A 19,152-nucleotide genomic window follows, 5' to 3' on the forward strand; every position below is an offset into this window, starting at 1 on the left:
TACATCCAAGGGTAGGACAATGACCGTTATGCATTGCATAGCGCTGCCGCGACGGTTACAAGTTCTAACAGGTTCTAGCATAAGGAGCTCCCAGAGTATGCCCACCAGATAAGGAAAGTGGCCCAGCGGTGTGCGTACTAGCTGGTGAGCCCATACTCTCACGTACTGGCTGTGTGTAGAGTATATGGTACACGTACAAAGTTTACCCGTTAGGACAACACTGTAGGGAAAACGAAATAAAAAGATAAGTTCCATCATATCATTGCATGTGTTTGTTGCATAACCCCGATAGGGGACCACTTACTGAGTATTCTATAAATACTCAAGCCTCGTGCTACTTTACTTTTTTAGATAAGGGCAAGGCACCCATGTGACATCGACGGCGACATCGAACACCCCGGGACCGTAGCACATGCATAGGGTAGTTGTTTTTCCATTGTGTAGTCTAGGTTGCATTCAGTTTGCATCATCAGTATAGGTTAGCATAGGTTGAATTGTATTTGCATAATAAACCTTAGGGTAGAGTAAGACATTCATTTCAGTTTTGTTTCTTTTTCTTTATTTCAATATTGTTGTTTTTCCTTTATTTCTCTTGTATTCGTTTTCTCTTTCACGAGGTAATAAAAGGCGAGTGTAAGTCGCATTTATGATCAGGGCCCATTTAATGCAAATTCCGCATTTAAGGTATAGTAATGACCTTAGATTAAATAGGAAAAATTTAGGGTTGTTACATTTATAATCAAGACAATGTGTAGGAGGAGGGATAAATTTATTCACTGGTTTGTGGCCTCAGGATGGAACAAACTTGGTAACTAACTGCTGGGGCACCTCCTTTGTCTATAAATAGATAAAACTCAAACATTCATTTATTTTAGTTCAGTTTATTAGATGTGCAAATTATAATTAGTTCATTATGTTTGGATTATAATAGTTAAGGGAAAAAAATAATAATTTTCTTATTTCATGTTGTCTTCAAATTGTAGCTTGTACAAGTGAACAAGTAGACCAATGAAGATTGATGTTAACTTCAGAACTGAATATTCTTTGGACGACAAGCATCAAGCATTTCCATTTTTAGCAGGTCTGTTTAATGTTATTTTCATCTTCAAATTGTAGCTTGTTCAAGTGAAATACTTATATCAAAGATTTCACAATAAATAGAGGTGCATAGTAACGCCATAATTAAAAACAGCTCCCACACGAGTCTTCCCCTGTGTCATTTTGCTTCCAATAGCTACATAACAGCTTTTTAACAACTTTTAGTTTGTCGAGCAGTGGCCTTATAATTTTTGTGCTTTACAATTAGAACAATGTGTAGGAGGAGGGATAAATTCCTTCACAACCCATGGCTTATGGCCTCAGAAGGGAAGAAACTCGATAACTAACTGTCGGAGCACCTCCTTTATTTATAAACAGGTAAAACACAAACATTCATTTATTTTAGTTCAGTTTATTAGAGGTACAAATTATAATTAGTTCATTATGTTTGAATTATAATAGTTAAGGGTGAAAAAAATAATAATTTTTTTGTTTCATGTTGTCTTCAAATTGTAGCTTCTACAAGTTTACAAGTAGACAAAAGAAGGGGATGTTAATTCCATAACTGAATATTATTGAGACTGCAAGCATTTCCATCTTTAGCAGGTCTGTTTCATGTTAGTTTCATCTCCAAATTGTAGCTTGTACAAGTGAAACACTTATATCAAAGATTTCACAATAAATAGAGGTGCATAGTAACGCCATAATCAAAAACAGCTTCCACAACACTTTTCACCATATCAATCCCAAACACATGAGTCTTCCCTGTGTCATTTTGCTTCCAATAGCTAAATCACAGCTTTTTGACCACTCTTAGTGTAACGACCCGAAATTTTCTACTGAATTTAAGGTCGCTAGTACGTATGTACTATAAACATTGAATGCGGAAGACTTCATTTCAATTCCTTAAAACATAACCTTTATCTTAAAACACAATCATGGACTTACGTATTTCGAAAACATCTTTAAAACGACACAACAAACGATTAAATCAAATAAATAAGAGTTTAAGTTAAAAACATCTTATTCTAGCGTAAGTCTAAGAAAATAAATACCACTATCATATGCATGTGTCATGGTCTTGAGTTGCGATGCCGTCGTCAGCCGTACAGGAATGCCTTGCCTTAACCTTAAAAATGTAGTAGCACATGACGTGAGTATTTAAAGAATACTCAGTAAGTGACCCAATTATTGGAGTTAAATGCAATAATCACATGCAAATGAGATGATGGGACCTATCTTTCAATCTGTCTTCCTACGGTGCTCTTCTAACGGGTAATTTGGACGTGTACCATATACTCTACACACAGCCCATACATGCAAGTATGGGCTCACAAGTCAATTCGCACACCGCTGGGCCACTTTCCTTGTTCGGCGAGCATACTTTGGGAGCTCCTTAGGCTGGACACTGGTTAGAACTAGTCACCGTCATGACAGCGCTATGCAAACATAACGATCGTTGTCCTGCCATTGGATGTACGTGTCCGTACCCTCGTGATGGAATATGGGTATCCCCCAAATGCATGAGAACACATAATGCATGGGGTCCCCAATATTTCAACTTTTATCATTAATGAATATAACCCCACTATCATCTTTCATGCTTAACATGTCATTTCTCATTTTCAGTCTACGTATCATACATAATCCTAACGGGGTTACATTTCATTTCATTTCATTTGTCGTGATATCATGTCATTCATAACATGCTGTATACATACAATTTAGAAAACATAACATAACACTCCATGCTTTTAACATGTCATTTCATAATGTGCAATTCATACAACAATTACCTCAATGGTCACACAAAACAATCTAAACATGACACATCACATCACAATATATCGTATCATAAACATTGAGTATCGTAAACACTTCGTGGTCATATCGTTCCCTAACTTATCATAGCCTTAACGTTCTTATACCTATCACAGTCATATCGTTACGTGAACGTACCTTAGTCATATCATCACAGGAACGTATCCTAACGCTATCGTTCTATCAATCTATCACAAACCTATCCCTTTCTACCCATATCCTAATCATATTCTTTCATCAATCTCTCCTATCCATGGCACTCCGATATGTAACCTAACCTTAACGTTTCATGAACGTATCTTACTCCTATCGTTACATTTCGTTTTGTGCATCCTTCTCGTATCCTATCTCAAACATATCCTTGAACACATCGTACCACACTTATTATCATACAATTCACATATTATAACATAACACAAACATAATATAAGTCTACCGATTCATAGATAATTCACACATATCAGTATATATGACACGTGCAGAACCACAGGCACGTGTCAACATCAAATATAACCATTCCGATAGTAAGGCCACTTACCTGGTTACTTAAGTCGTTGTCACGAATATATCCTTAATGAAAGTTCGATTCCGTCCTTTGAAATCCAAGTCAACCTATGTGAGCCCATGACATCAGTTTCAAGTCGGAACTCTATAAAATTATTTCTCTAATTTACATTGGCCATCCTAAAATTCTAATATTTACTGTTAGACAAAATTTGATGGAGTTCCATGCCCATATTTCCTGTTTTATTTTGAAATTCTGTTCAGCAAATCTTTCCTCAATCTTCCCTCCTACGTCTTTGTAATTATTTTCATTCTGTAAATAGATTTTCAATTCTGTAAACAAGATATTACTCTAACCCTATATTTATTTTCATTATGTAAACCGATATTATTGGCCAATTTTAATCGATTGTTTGGCTACCATCTTATAGATTTATAAATCTGCCAACTAAAATTTTATTGATTCTAACATTATGTCCTATCACTCCAAATGCTAACAAAAAATCTAATTAATTGAATATGGGATAAGATTATCTAGTAAAATATGACAAAAGATTTGATCCTAAATTAATTTCTTTTAACCATAACTATATACAAAGGAAAAAAAAAATGAGATAGGATTTTACCCTAATAACATACCAAAATCTCTCTAGGTAAATCTGCATCATATTACTTTGGGTGAAACACATTTTACTTTTTCTTAAATATGACATTTTGTGATATTGTGGGGTGGAGGAAAGAGGATGTGGTTGGGATGAGAGGTTAGTGGAGAGAGGTGGGTAAATTTTATATTTATTTTTATTTTTAAGTAATCATTTTTAGTTATTTATTTATGGGTTTGTGGGGGAAGGGGTGGGTAAATTTTATTTTTATTTTTATTTTTAAGTAATCATTTTTAGTTATTTATTTATGAATTATTATTATTATTATTATTTTGACATATATATTTTTTTTATTTGTTTATTTTTTTTATTTTATTATTATTATTATTATTATTTGGCTATTACACTTAGTTTAACCGTGGCTTATAATTTTTTTGCTTTAGAATCAGGATAATGTGGAGGAAGAGAGATTTTCTCAAGGTTTTTCATGCAAACTTGATTGCTCTATTTTGACACTCAAAATTCTACTCAAATTGGTGGGATTATGTGGCAAGCATGCAAGTTTAAGTTAACCAAATTTTGACACTCAAAATTTCATTCAAATTCGTGAGGTTTATTTAGCAAACATGCATGTTTGGTTAAACCAAATTTTGACGCTCAATATTCCACTAACTCAAGCATGTACTTTTCATTAGGTAAAGTCAACCTTTTGTCTTTCTTTATTTTAATTCAACAATTAATTTAAATAATTAATTTCAAATCAAAATAATATTAAATGATTAAATAAACAATTTAATTAATATTTTACATTAAATAAAATGTCAATCCCAATGAATTCCGGCACATATTAATTATGAATCTCTATTCATAATTAAAATATTTAAATCTTATTTAAATATCTCCCATTCTCTCTTTTTGTTTAATTCATAATTAAAACAAAATGGGGTTAAATATATTGTATATATTTAGCTGTATACCCTAATTTGAATTCGAACACTTCAAACTCACTCATCACACTGTTCTAAGGTTTAGTCCGATATGAGCTAGCAGGGGGACCTAATGGACCTATAGATCATGGGCTCCAACAATCCTAGATTAACCGGCTAAACTCATTAACCTTGTTAACCAACATTCGTTAACTACGAGGACACTCAACTATAGTCTAGTAGTTGCACTCCCCTCACTATAGATATATTTCTGTCCATTTGTTATAACCATGATGAGTAAGTCGATCCTTCACAGGTTGTTTGTAACTAGAGCTGGCTTAATTTACCATTTTACCCCTAAAGTTACTTCTTGGTCCTTAAGTCCCACTGATCCTCTAATGAACAATTGGTTTGTGGTCCAATCACTAAACCGAATCCCTCTCGAGCCAGTGAGAGGGTGAGGTCCCTTATTCAAGACTTCGAGTTAGTACTTAAGGGAACAACCTCTCTACTATCCCTAAAAGCGGGTAGGAGTGAGTCCCCAACTATTCACCCAATCTTACCCCTGAAATGGGAGGCTTATTGAGTCGGCAAACTCGAGCCACTCTCACCCATGCTTATTGAGTCGGCGAACTCGGGCCACTCTCACCCATGCAAATCTAAGGATAATTCCAAATAAACAGGAGTTCATAGTTAGCTCAGGATTAAGATTGAGTTACCTAGGTCATCGAATGAAAAAAATTAGTCTCAACAGTAAATGACATTATAAAGTGAGAGTGGTTTTCTTCATGGTCCGATCTTATGCAATACTCATTGCATAGGATGCCCCCACTCACATGTCTCCACATGTACAATTTAGTGATCACATTGTTTATATTATATACAAAACTGGGCCGCATCCATAGTGTCCCCAGAATAAGGTACTCAGTCTTATCCCTGTACTATAGATAATTTTGACTTTATACTTGAACTTGATCCGCTCTTATGTCTCTACATATATTTCATGTAATCATACTATAGCCATAGTGTTCTTAGTTTATTGAATTTATATTAATGATTGTAACATTCACTTTATTCAATAACAATCTTTACTGAATAAACATCAATAATAATTTTATTGAAAATAGAATATGTTTTTGTTTACAAACTATGAGTTTTAGAACATAAAACCCAACAAACTCCCACTTGGACTAAAACTCTAGTGGGGTTTTATAATGTTGAGTAGACAGAAAGACATAAGTACAATGAACTAGGGCATCACATACCCATGCATTTTCTCCCACTTGCTCTACATTACATAACTCATAATTCTAGACTCACTAGGTGCCCTTCAAACACTTTAGCCGTGGGGGGCTTTGTAAATGGATCAACAATATTGTGCTCAGAAGCTATCTGTGTGACGATCACATTCCTCGTTGCACAATCTCCCTTATGAGATGATATTTGCGCTCAATATGTTTTCCTCGCTTATGGCTTCTTGGTTCTTTAGAATTTGCAATTGCTCCACTATTATCACAATAAAGAGTTATAGGCAAATGCATATTTGGAACGACTTCCAAATCAGTTAAGAACTTCCTAAGCCATACTGATTCTTTCGCTGCTTCACAAGCAGCAACATACTCAGCTTCCATGGTGGAATCAGCAATGCAACCTTGCTTTATGCTTCTCCATATTATTACTCCTCTATTCATAGTGAAAATAGATCCCGATGTCGATTTGTCGAATCGATATCGGTCTGAAAATTTGAGTCAGTGTATCCTGTAAGGATCAAATTCTTAGCGCCGTACATTAGCATATAGTCCCTCGTTCTACTGAGATACTTGAGGATATTTTTAACGACAGTCCAATGAACATGTTCCGGATTGGACTGATATCTGCTGACAATTCCCACAGCATAGCATATGTCGGGTCAAGTACACAACATGGCATACATCAGACTACCGACTGCTGATACATAGAGAATATGTCTCATATCCTCAATTTCTTGAGGTGTCTTAGTGTTGCTTCTTGGCCCTTAATCTCAAATTAATTAATTTTAATTAATTAATTAATGTTTTGATGATAACAAACCTACCTTCAATTATTAACCATTCTTAGTATTTTGTCCACAGTGTAAGGTTTGGAATAACGATTTCAACGTCTTTTTTGGTTCACTCAAATTAGAGATAAAACGAAGAAGTTTCAGTCAAAACAAGATACCCGACGTGATGATATGGCGGCAAAATTGACATCATGGACCAATCAAATTCAAAACAAGATACCTGATGTGATGATGTGGTGACAAAATTGATATTATGGACGAGCGGCAAAATTGACATCATAGACCAATCGAATTATGACATTTATAAATTTGGTAGAGTAACAAATGGTGGAGTTTTCAATTACATTTATAAAAGTTTTCGATTACTTTTAAATGGAAAGAAATTATAATGATTTCATTTACATTTATGAAAACTAGTGGTTACTTTTAAATGAAAAAACAAATTATAATGATTTCATTTACCTTTATAAAAACTAGTTATTACTTTTAAATGGAAAAAAATTATAATTATAATGATTTGATTTACTTTCTGAAAAAAAACTAATTTTGAGAAAGAAAATTATTTAAATTACAAAAAAATCATGTAAAAAATGATGTGAAATCTATCAAAAACTAGTTTTGAGAAAGAAAATTATTTAAATTACAAAATCATTTCAATTACATTTATAATTGAATTTATAAAACTTTTCAATTACCTCCCTTAACATTTTTTTATTATATTATTACATGGTATATATATATATATATATGAAACATGTGGTCTATAATTTTTTACGATAAATTTAAAAATAAATAAATATTATTTTTCGTGGTCCACGTTTGTTCATGTTTTAGTGGTCCGTATCAATTCTCTCCCAACAGAACGCACAGAACATTTCACAATACTCAAATTCGATAATCTTAATTCAAGCCTATTTTTGCAAAAAAATTCTTCATTTAACTACTTGCTAAAAATATCTGCTAATTGATTATTAGAGTTTACAAAATCAAGAATAATATGTCCATTTTGCACATGCTCTCTAATAAAATGATGTCTAATGTCAATATGTTTAGTTCTAGAATAATGAATAGGATTTTTGGTTAAATTAATAGCACTGGTGTTATTACAAAAGATAGGCACGCTATCAAATTTTAATCCAAAATCACAAAGAGTTTGTTTCATCCAAAGAATTTGAGCACACCAACTAAAAGATAGGCACGCTATCAAATTTTAATCCAAAATCACAAAGAGTTTGTTTCATCCAAAGAATTTGAGCACACCAACTAGCAACCCCAATATATTCCGCTTCCGTAAAGGCAACCGAATTTTGCTTTTTACTAAACCAAGAAACTAATGAACTACCAAGAAATTGACAAGTTCCACTAGTACTTTTACGATCAAGTAAACTTCGTGCAAAATCCACATCAGAATATCCTACCAATTTAAACTCAACATTTCTAGGATACCACACTCCTCAATTAATAGTCCCAAGCAAATATTTAAATATTCTTTTAACGGCATGTAGATGAGATTCCTTAGGACAAGATTGAAACCTAGCACAAAAACATACACTAAACATAATATAAGGTTACTAGCAGTCAAGTAAAATAAAGATCCAATCATACCTCGATAAGATTTTATATCTACACATTTACCTTTTTCATCCTTATCAAGCTTGGTAGATGTGCTCATTGGAGTTTTTGCAATCTTACATTCATTGAACTTGAACCTTTTGAGTAAATCCTTGACGTACTTCTCTTGATTTAGAAAGATACCATCTTTCAGTTGTTTGATTTGACATCCAAGAAAGAAACTGAGCTCTCCCATCATATTCATCTCAAACTCATTATGCATACATTTAGAAAAATCTTCCCAAAAAGAAGGATCAGTAGAAAAAAATATAATATCATCAACGTATATTTGCACTAATAGCATATCTTTTTCTTTAATTTTAATAAAGAGAGTAGTGTTGAGCTTACCCATTTTGAAATCATTCTCAATAAGAAAATTACTAAGTCTATTGTACCAAGCTCTTGGAGCTTGTTTGAAGTCATAAAGAGCTGTTTTCAACTGACATGATGTGGAAAATCAAAATTTTCAAATCGAGGAGGTTGTTTTACATAAACTTCCTCCATAATATAACCATTTAAGAATGCACTTTTCACATCCATTTGATATAATATAAAATTTTTGTGAGAAGCAAATGCAAGTAAGATTCTAATAGCTTCTAATCTAGCAACGAGTGCAAAAGTTTCTTCATAGTCTATACCTTCCTCTTGACAATAACCTTGAGCTACACGTCTAGCTTTATTTCTAATGATACTCCCATTTTCATCAATTTTATTTCTAAAAACCCATTTGGTTCGAATAATGGAAATATTAGAGGGTATAGGGACTAATTCCCAAACTTTATTCCTTTTAAATTGATTCAGTTCTGCTAAAATCCAAAACTCATCATTTTCGGTATCCTTAAGACTTTTTGGTTCAATTTGAGAAACAAAAGCAAGATTATTAAATAAATTAATAGAGGAACGAGTTTTCACACCTTGTTCGGGATCATCAATAATCAATTTTTTGGGATGAGATGAGGCATACCTCCATACTTTTGGCACTGATGAAGAACTTTCTTCCTTCTTTTCATTTAAAGCTCACTTCTTGTTTACTTGGAAGAGTTTCCTTTCCTTTGTCACTGACAGGTAAATCTCCAAAATTTCTTTCTAAATCATCCCTTTCTTGTTGTCGCAAAAAGTTACTAAGCCGCCATCCTTCTTGGAAAGATTCACAAACTTGGATTGGTTTCCCGTCATGTGTCTTGAGAAACCACTCATTTTCTTCATCATCTTTGTCACTATGAGCCATGAAGCAAAAATTTGCGACTTCTACGTCACTTGCACTTTCATCACTAACATCCCAAGTAGCCTTCATTGCTTTCTTCCTGGATTTCTTAGATAATTTGAGGAGAATCCGATCTTATATGACCCGACTTTTTACATTCATAACATATTATCTCATCATGTTTGCTCTTCTCACCTTTTTCGTTGGTGAAATATTTTCTAAATTGTTTCTTTCTTTTGATGAAATTTTTACACTTACGTGTGAAGTAGGCAACATCATCTTCATCAAGGGCTTCATCATCGTCGGAGTCAACTTCTGATGTGATGTTCTTTAGGGCTATAGTTTTCTTCTTTTTGGATTCCTCTTCTATGCGCACCTCTTCCATGCGCTCCTTCATGGTAATCTCATGCGTCATGAGAGAACCAACAAGTTCATCCAAAGGAAGCTTTGTGAGATCGTTTGCTTCTTGAATTGCCGTCACTTTTGCTTCCCAACTTTTAGGTAGAGACCTAAGAATTTTCCTGACATTTTCGGAAGTAGAATATACTTTTCCAAGATTTTTCAAACATTTAGAATATTCGTAAATCTAGTGAACATATCACTTATAGATTCATTTGCATCCATTTTAAATAGTTCATAATTATGAACTAACATGGTGATCTTTGTTTCTTTAACTTGATTTGTTCCCTCATGAGTTACTTCAAAAGTTTTCAAAATTTTATAGGCCGAAGAACACATAGATACTCTATTAAATTCATCATTACTTAGGACACAATAGAGACAGTTTATAGCACTAGCATTAAAAGAACATTTTTTCATATCATGCTCATCAAATTCATCCTCCATTTTAAGCTACTCAATATTATTAACAATTTTTTTTATGGGAATACAAGGGTCTTTACTAACATTTAACCATAATTGATAATCCTCCATTTTAAGCTACTCAATATTATTAACAATTTTTTTATGGGAATATAAGGATCTTTACTAACCTTTAACCATAATTGATAATCAATTGATAAATTTTCATTCTAGCTTTCCAATATGTATAATTAGATCCATCAAAATAAGGAGGTCCAGAAGTTGATTGTCTTTCACAAAAACCGTTTTTAACACGTAGATTCGCCATAATCTCTAAAAATAAAGTTTAGAAAAACACGCAGGGCATAACGATCGTTGTCCTGCCATTTGGATGTACGCATCCGTACCCTCGTGATGGGATAGGGGTATCCCCCCAAATGCATGATCACACAATATGCATGAGGTCCCACTAGTCCTACCGTCATCATTTAATGAACATAACCCCGTGTCACGTTTTCATGCTTACATGTCATTCTCATTCTCATTTCGTTACATATCATACATATTCCTAGCGGGGTTATGTATCATGCAATTTACCTTATTTCATGTCATACAATTCATTCAGTTACATTCCAATACTCATACAACAAGCCATAATCGTTCAAGGACCACACATCGTTACATGCATTACACATCATATCAGACTAAAATCATACATTCACGTTCACATAACTACGTACTTAAACACAATAAGCTAGCATACAATGCATCATTTCATAAACAAGTCATAACGTAAACACTTCATAGTCATATCGTTCTCTAACTTACCATAGCCTTAACGTTTTTATACCTATCACGGACATATCATTACGTAACGTACCTTAGTCATATCATCACCAGAATGTATCCTAACGCCATCGTTCTATCAATGTATCACAAACCTATCCCTTTCTACCCATAACCTAACCGTATTCTTTCATCAATCTGTCCTATCCATAGCACTCCAGTGTGTAACCTAACCTTAACGTTTCATGAACGTATCTTACTCCTATCGTTACATTTCGTTTTGTGCATCCTTCTCGTATCCTATCTCAAACATCTCCTACAGCACATCGTACCATAATTATTATCATACAATCCACATATTATAACATAACATAACATATAGGAAGCATATCGATCCACAAACAATTCACACATATCAATATATATGACACGTGCAGAACCACAGGGCACGTGTCAACATCAAATATAACCATGCCGATAGTAAGGTCACTTACCTGGCTCGCTTAAGTCATTGTCACAAATATATCTTTAATGAAAGTTCGATTCCGTCATTTGAAATCCGAGTCAACCTATATGAGCTCATGACATCAATTTCAAGTTTGAACTCTATAAAATTATTTCCCTAATTTACATTGGCCATCTTAAAATTATGATTTTTTCTGTTGAAAAAAATTTAAAGAAGCTCACTGCCCTCTCATAGAAATTCTGTTCTTTCTGTTAGACAAGGAGCTAAAGGAGCTCACTCCCCTCTGATATTTCCTTTTATTTTTATTTAACCTCTGATATTTCCTTTTATTTTTATTGTTAAATACTGCTTAACAAATCTTTCCTCAATCTCCCTCCCTCTCTCCTTCATTTTTTTTTTTTTCATTTTGTAAATAGGTTTTTCAATTGTGTAAACAAATATTACTCGCCAATTTTATAGATCTGCCACCTAAAATTTTATTGAATCTAACAAATTTTATTGAATCTAACCTTATAACCTTATTTCGTATAACTAAAATGCTATAAAAAAATCTAATAATTCTATATGGGATCTGATTATTGCGGTAAGATAGGAAAGAAGATTTGATCCTAAATTAATTTCTTATAACCATAACTAAATTAATTTCTTATAACCATAACCGTAAAGGAAAAGGAAATCTGAGATAGGATTTTACCGTAATAACTGACAAACTCTAAATCTCCAATCCGTTGAAAGCCATTTAACTTCTCAAATCTGCCAATGCTTGTTTTTCTATTTCTTTCTTTTTTTTTGTACAGTTGGCGTAAGATGGCTCGAGGAGAGATAATTGTGAAAAGGGATGAGAGACGTTAGTGGAGAGAGGTGGGAAATTTTTTTTTTTTTTAATTTTAATTAATTAATTATTATTAAACTATTTTTTTTTATTTGTTTATTTCTTTATTTATTTTTGGGCTATTACATTATATCCCTCTAGAAGAAACTTTCGTCCGAAAGTGCTTTAATCTTGGAATAACTCGAGTCCCTATTCTAAGAGTTCTTTGTCAAGTCTTCAAGTACCACTAAGTAAAAATTCTTAACAAGTATACCCTAATCCGTATGAGTCATAAACATTTATTTGCATGCATAAAACTTTCATAAGCCTATCACTTTGTATTCATAAAATTTTTGATTCCTTGTAACGTTTTTGTCACATAGTTAGGTATTTTAAATCTTAATTCATACTCCAAAAGGGTCTTTTGGTCATTTACCCCCAAATCTTGGTTTAATTCTTCAACATATTCCAATGGCCTTGTAACTTTGTGTAATCCCTTTACACCATGTCATAAGGCTCCTCATCAAATTTCATGTCATTTAGAGGTCACTTTGGTCGTAAACTAGTGGTACGTAATTATAGGGTATTTTAGTCATTTTACACCTACATTTGGTTTAGCCCATTATCATAACCTAATGGTTACCAAATTTCGTACATAACTTTATCATGCCATATTGAGTCTTCTTCTAAAATTTCATGGACAACATAATTCATCTAAGGTTTGTGGCTCAGACACTTCATTGAAATAAATGTTCGCGTATACAATAAGGTTGGCAAACTTACTCAATCTGAATAGTTTCTCACTTTTTTTTTTCAATCTAATAGTTTTACTAGTTTTAGTTTCTGCTTTACATTGTTCTCCAAATCAAATTCTCTAAACCTAGCTAAAGGTTCACTCATTGACCTTTCTGTCCATACATTCTCAAAATCTCATTTTTAAATATCCAAAATGGCATTTTCTTTTGAACCAATTTTTTTTTCTCTCTCTCCCTATCATTAAAGAAATACAAAGAAAAATTTCGGGTTAGAAACATTCTCGAGAATTTCTCTTGAGATTTGAACCCATAGCTGATGGTAGAACTAGGATAGATATTTTCTGTTTCCTACTCACACACGCTCATATCTTTGCTTCTCGATCCATCTCTAATTTTAATCTTCCTCCCCAATAAGATATTACGGTGCTGATGTAGACCAAAATTTCGTTACAGTCTAATTCTGATCGGTAATAGATACCGGGGCTTTGCAATATTTGACTGATCACAATTCTGTATAGTCCAGCTACTATAGGAGTTCCTCAGGAATTCATTAGAGGAATGTTTTCAATTAAAATTGTTCGTTCTCTATATTTTTAATAATTAAAAAGAAAGAAAGAATTGTTTTCCTTTCCTCATTATTGTTTGTGTCCACTTGATTTGGTTCATCATTAATGTCTATCTTTGTAGATGAATTCCATATACAAATTTGTCTATTTTCCCATACAAAATCAAGAAATTTGTAATACTTCTTCTCTTTTGGCTACCTACCCCAATTCTAGTAAATTTTTGGAGTCAAAATCATGACATGAAACTGGTTAAGAACTCCACCCTATCCCAATGCAACTAGAATGCACTAGTAAATCACATGGATCTAGGAACGACTCTTGTATTTGATTTGTGGTCAAGCTAGAGTTTGAGGATTTTGTAACTTTCATAGGAAACATCGTCAAATAGGCTGTTCTCTTGGTATACCTTATCTAGTACAGCCCAAAACTAATGCTCCTATAACCATAATTAAATTTAAGGTACCTTTGACAATCTCATACCGTAGTCCCTCTCCATACACCTCTCAAATTTTGACCATGATCGTAATGCCTCGTCCAAACTGTGGCTCGATACTTTTAAATCACCTCACAACTTCTCTAATTGGTTGTATTATTAAGGCAGGAAAGTTTTCTATATCTCAGTACTTCCAAAGCTCAGCTTCCATTAAAGGCACTTATGTCATTCACCAATCAATTTAAGTATACATGTTTTAAACTTTTATGGTCTTAACTCAAAATTTTTTTTTTACTGATACTTTTAATTTCATCTTTACATACTTCAAAGTTATAAAATTTTCTTACAAACACTACCACTTTTAGTATCTATAGTGTACTATAAGATATTGACATCTATCAAGCTTCTTAGGTCATTTTATTTCATCTAAAACTACTTAGTTTTCCGTATACATTGGTACAGTCCTCCCCATCTCTATGGTCATAAGACTGTGTAGTTTATCTATGTTCAAGACGTCTAACTAAAACATATGATCTTGCTTAGCAAAATCATTTTCACGCATGCACTAACATTTAGTAGCTTACTAAAATTAAAGCTAGCAACAATCTTAGTAAATCTAAACATCATCAATACAATAATTTACATTCACATTCCATGCAAGGTAAAACATAACGTATTCTAAATTGAAATAAATATAAAATTAAGCTAACATGAATGCGGTAAATTATAATACAATCAATAAAGTAAAAGTCCAATTATGAGTTATATTTTATAATGACCAAGCAATAACAACATACACAATCAACGACGTTTCATTTTCTTATCTTATGCAAGACATACCTGACGGAGACGGGGCACCGACGGTGGGACCATGGAACATGCCAAGCCTACATCGTAAAATATAAGGTCGCTACTGTATACATACCATAAACATTGAATGCGGAAGACTTCATTTAAACTCCATAAAACATAACCTTTAACTTAAAACACAGCAATGGACTTACGTGTTTCGAAAACATCTTTAAAACGACACAACAAAAGACTCGAAATAGAATAAATAAGCATTTAAGTTTAAAACATCATATTCTATCATAAGTCTAAGAAAATAAATGCCACTATCCTATGCATGTGCCATGATCTTGAGTTGTGATGCCATCGTCAGCCGTACAGGAATGCCTTGCCTTAACCTGAAAAATGTAGTAGCGCATGGCTTGAGTATTTAAAGAAATACTCAGTAAGTGACCCCACTATTGGGGTTAAATGCAACAATCACATGCAATGCAATGATGGAACCTATCTTTCATTTCGTTTCATTTCGTTTCATTTCATTTCGTTTCATTGCGTTTCGTTTTCCCTACGGTGTAATCCTAACAGGTAATCGTGGACGTGTACCATATACTCTACACACAACCCATACGTGCGAGTATGGGCTCACCAGCTAGTTCGCACACCGCTGGGCCACTGTCCCTAGCCGGTGGGCATGCTCTGGGGGCCTACCGGGACCCGTTAAAACTAAAATCGTCACGGCAGTGCTATGCAGGACATAACGATCGTTGTCCTGCCATTTGGATGTACACGTCCGTACCCTCGTGATGGGATAGGGGTATCCCCCAAAATGCATGATCACACAATATGCATGAGGTCCCACTAGTCCTACAGTCATCATTTAATGAACATAACCCCGTGTCACGTTTTCATGCTTACATGTCATTCTCATTTCGTTACATATCATACATATTCCTAGCGGGGTTATGTATCATGCAATTTACCGTATTTCATGTCGTACAATTCATTCAGTTACATTCCAATACTCATACAACAAGCCATAATCGTTCAAGGACCACACATCGTTACATGCATTACACATCACATCAGACTAAAAGCATACATTCACGTTCACATAACTACGTACTTAAACACAATAAGCTAGCATACAATGCATCATATCATAAACAAGTCATAACGTAAACACTTCATTGTCATATCGTTCTCTAACTTACCATAGCCTTAACGTTCTTATACCTATCACAGACATATCACTACGTAACGTACCTTAGTCATATCATCACCAGAACGTATTCCAACGCCATCGTTCTATCAATGTATCACAAACCTATCTCTTTCTACCCATAACCTAACCGTATTCTTTCATCAATCTCTCCTATCCATAGCACTCCGGTGTGTAACCTAACCTTAACGTTTCATGAACGTATCTTACTCCTATCGTTACATTTCGTTTTGTGCATCCTTCTCGTATCCTATCTCAAACATCTCCTAGAGCACATCGTACCATAATTATTATCATACAATCCACATATTATAACATAACATAACATATAGGAAGCATATCGATCCACAGACAATAATTATGTCACAAATATATCTTTAATGAAAGTTCGATTCCATCCTTTGAAATTCGAGTCAACCTATATGAGCTCATGACATCTGTTTCAAGTTTGAACTCTATAAAATTATTTCTCTAATCTACATTGGCCATCTTAAAATTCTGATCTTTCCTGTTAGACAAAATTGAAAGAAGCTCACTGCCCTCTCATAAAAGGATAAAAATTCTGATCTTTTCTGTTAGACAAAATTGAAAGGAAATTCTGATCGTTTCTGTTAGACAAAATTGAAAGGAGCTAAACAGTTTACTGACGTTAAATACTGCTTAACAAATCTTTCCTCAATCTCCCTCTCTCTCTCTCTCATTTTTTTTATTTTGTAAATAGGTTTTTCAAGTGTGTAAACAAATATTACTGGCCAATTTTAAGTACAGGCTACAATCTTTTAGTTTATAGATCTGCCACCTAAAATTTTATTGAATCTAACTTTATAACCTTATTAACTAAAATGCTAACAAAAATCTAATAATTCTATATGGGATATGGTTAAATACTGCTTAACAAATCTTTCCTCAGTCTCCCTCTCTCTCTCTCTCTTTTTTTTTTTATTTTGTAAATAGGTTTTTCAAGTGTGTAAACAAATATTACTGGCCAATTTTAAGTACAGGCTACGATCTTTTAGTTTATAGATCTGCCACCTAAAATTTTATTGAATCTAACCTTATAACCTTATTTCGTATAACTAAAATGCTAACACAAATCTAATAATTCTATATGGGATCTGATGGGATCTGATTATTACAGACGTTAAGAAAGGAAATTAGATTTGATCCTAAATTAATTTCTTATAACCATAACTAAATTAATTTCTTATAATCATAACTGTAAAAGAAAAGGAAATCTATTTTACGGTAATAACTGACAAACTCTAAATCTGCAATCTGTTTAAAGCCATTTTACTTCTCAAATCTGCCCATAGTTGTTTTTTTGTTTCTTTCTTTTTTTGCAGTTGGCTTAAGATGGTGAGAGATAATTGTGGGAATGGATGAGAGGTTAGTGGAGAGAGGTGGGGAAAGATTTTTTTTTTTTTTTAAATTTTAATTTTAATTAATTTATTTATTTATTATTATTATTATTATTATTTTAACTATTTTTTTTATTTGTTTATTTATTTATTTATTTTTGGGCTATTAGAGAAAGATAATCAACTTCTAAACCCCCTTATTTTGATGGAACTAATTATTCGTATTGGAAAGTTAGAATGAAAATTTATTTGCAATCGATTGATTATGAATTATGGTTGAATGTTAGTAAAGGTCCTTTCATTCCAATAAAAATTGTTAATAACATTGAGGAGCTTAAATTAGAGAATGAATTTGATGAACATGATATAAAAAAAATGTTCTTTTAATGCTAGTGCTATAAATTATCTTTATTGTGCCCCAAGTAATGATGAATTTAATAGAGTATCCATGTGTTGTTGAGCATATGAAATTTGGAAAACTCTTGAAGTAACTCACGAGGGAACAAATCAAGTTAAAGAAACAAAAATTAGCATGTTGGCTCATAACAAAATGTATGCAAATGAATCTCTAAGTGATGAAAAAGTAGCAAATTTTTACTTCATGGCTCATGGTGACAAAGAGGATGAAGTCATGGCTCAGGGTAACAAAGAGGATGAAGAAGACGAGGTAATTCTTGAATCTCCTTCTTATGATGAATTATTTAAAGTGTTTGAGGAGATGCAACTTGATTTAGAAAAACTTGGTTCAAAGTATGTTATGCTTCAAAAGAAATATAAGGCTTCAATTATTAAAGATGAGTCTTTATTAAATGAAATTTCTTGCTTGAAAGAGAATAATCATAATGTTGTAAAATTTGATATACCCTGTGAAAAGCATGTAAATGATTGTGATGAGAAAACTGCATTACTTGATAAAATTAAATTTCTTGAGCATGATTGTTGTGAAAAAGATAAGTTAATTAAATTACTCAAAGAAAAGGAATCAAATATTGTGCAAGAACTTGGTAAGGCTAAAGAGTCTATTCAAAAATTAACTATATGCTCAAAAATTAGATAAAATAATTGGAGCACGTAAGCCTTATGGCGATAAAAGAGGATTAGGCTATGTTGATGAATGTTCTACTCCTTCAAGTTCTTAAACAATATTTGTTAAACCATCCCCCATTATGCCCAAGCCTAACACATGCAAATTTGTATCTCATGATAAATCTAGATTTGTGCCTATATTTCATTATTGTGGTGTTGAAGGTCATACTAGATCCAATTGCTTTAAATTGAAAAATTCTCAAAACATTCCTTCCAGAAGAAAATTTTCTCAAAATGTAAAATTTAGCAATGTTTTAAGAAATAATTTTTCAATTGAAAATAGAATACATAAACTTAGTCCAAGAAATAAATTCATGCATGATGCTGTTTGTTTT

This window comes from Cucurbita pepo, chromosome 11 (assembly GCF_057944985.1).
Source record: "Cucurbita pepo subsp. pepo isolate OVF chromosome 11, ASM5794498v1, whole genome shotgun sequence".
NCBI lineage: Eukaryota > Viridiplantae > Streptophyta > Magnoliopsida > Cucurbitales > Cucurbitaceae > Cucurbita > Cucurbita pepo.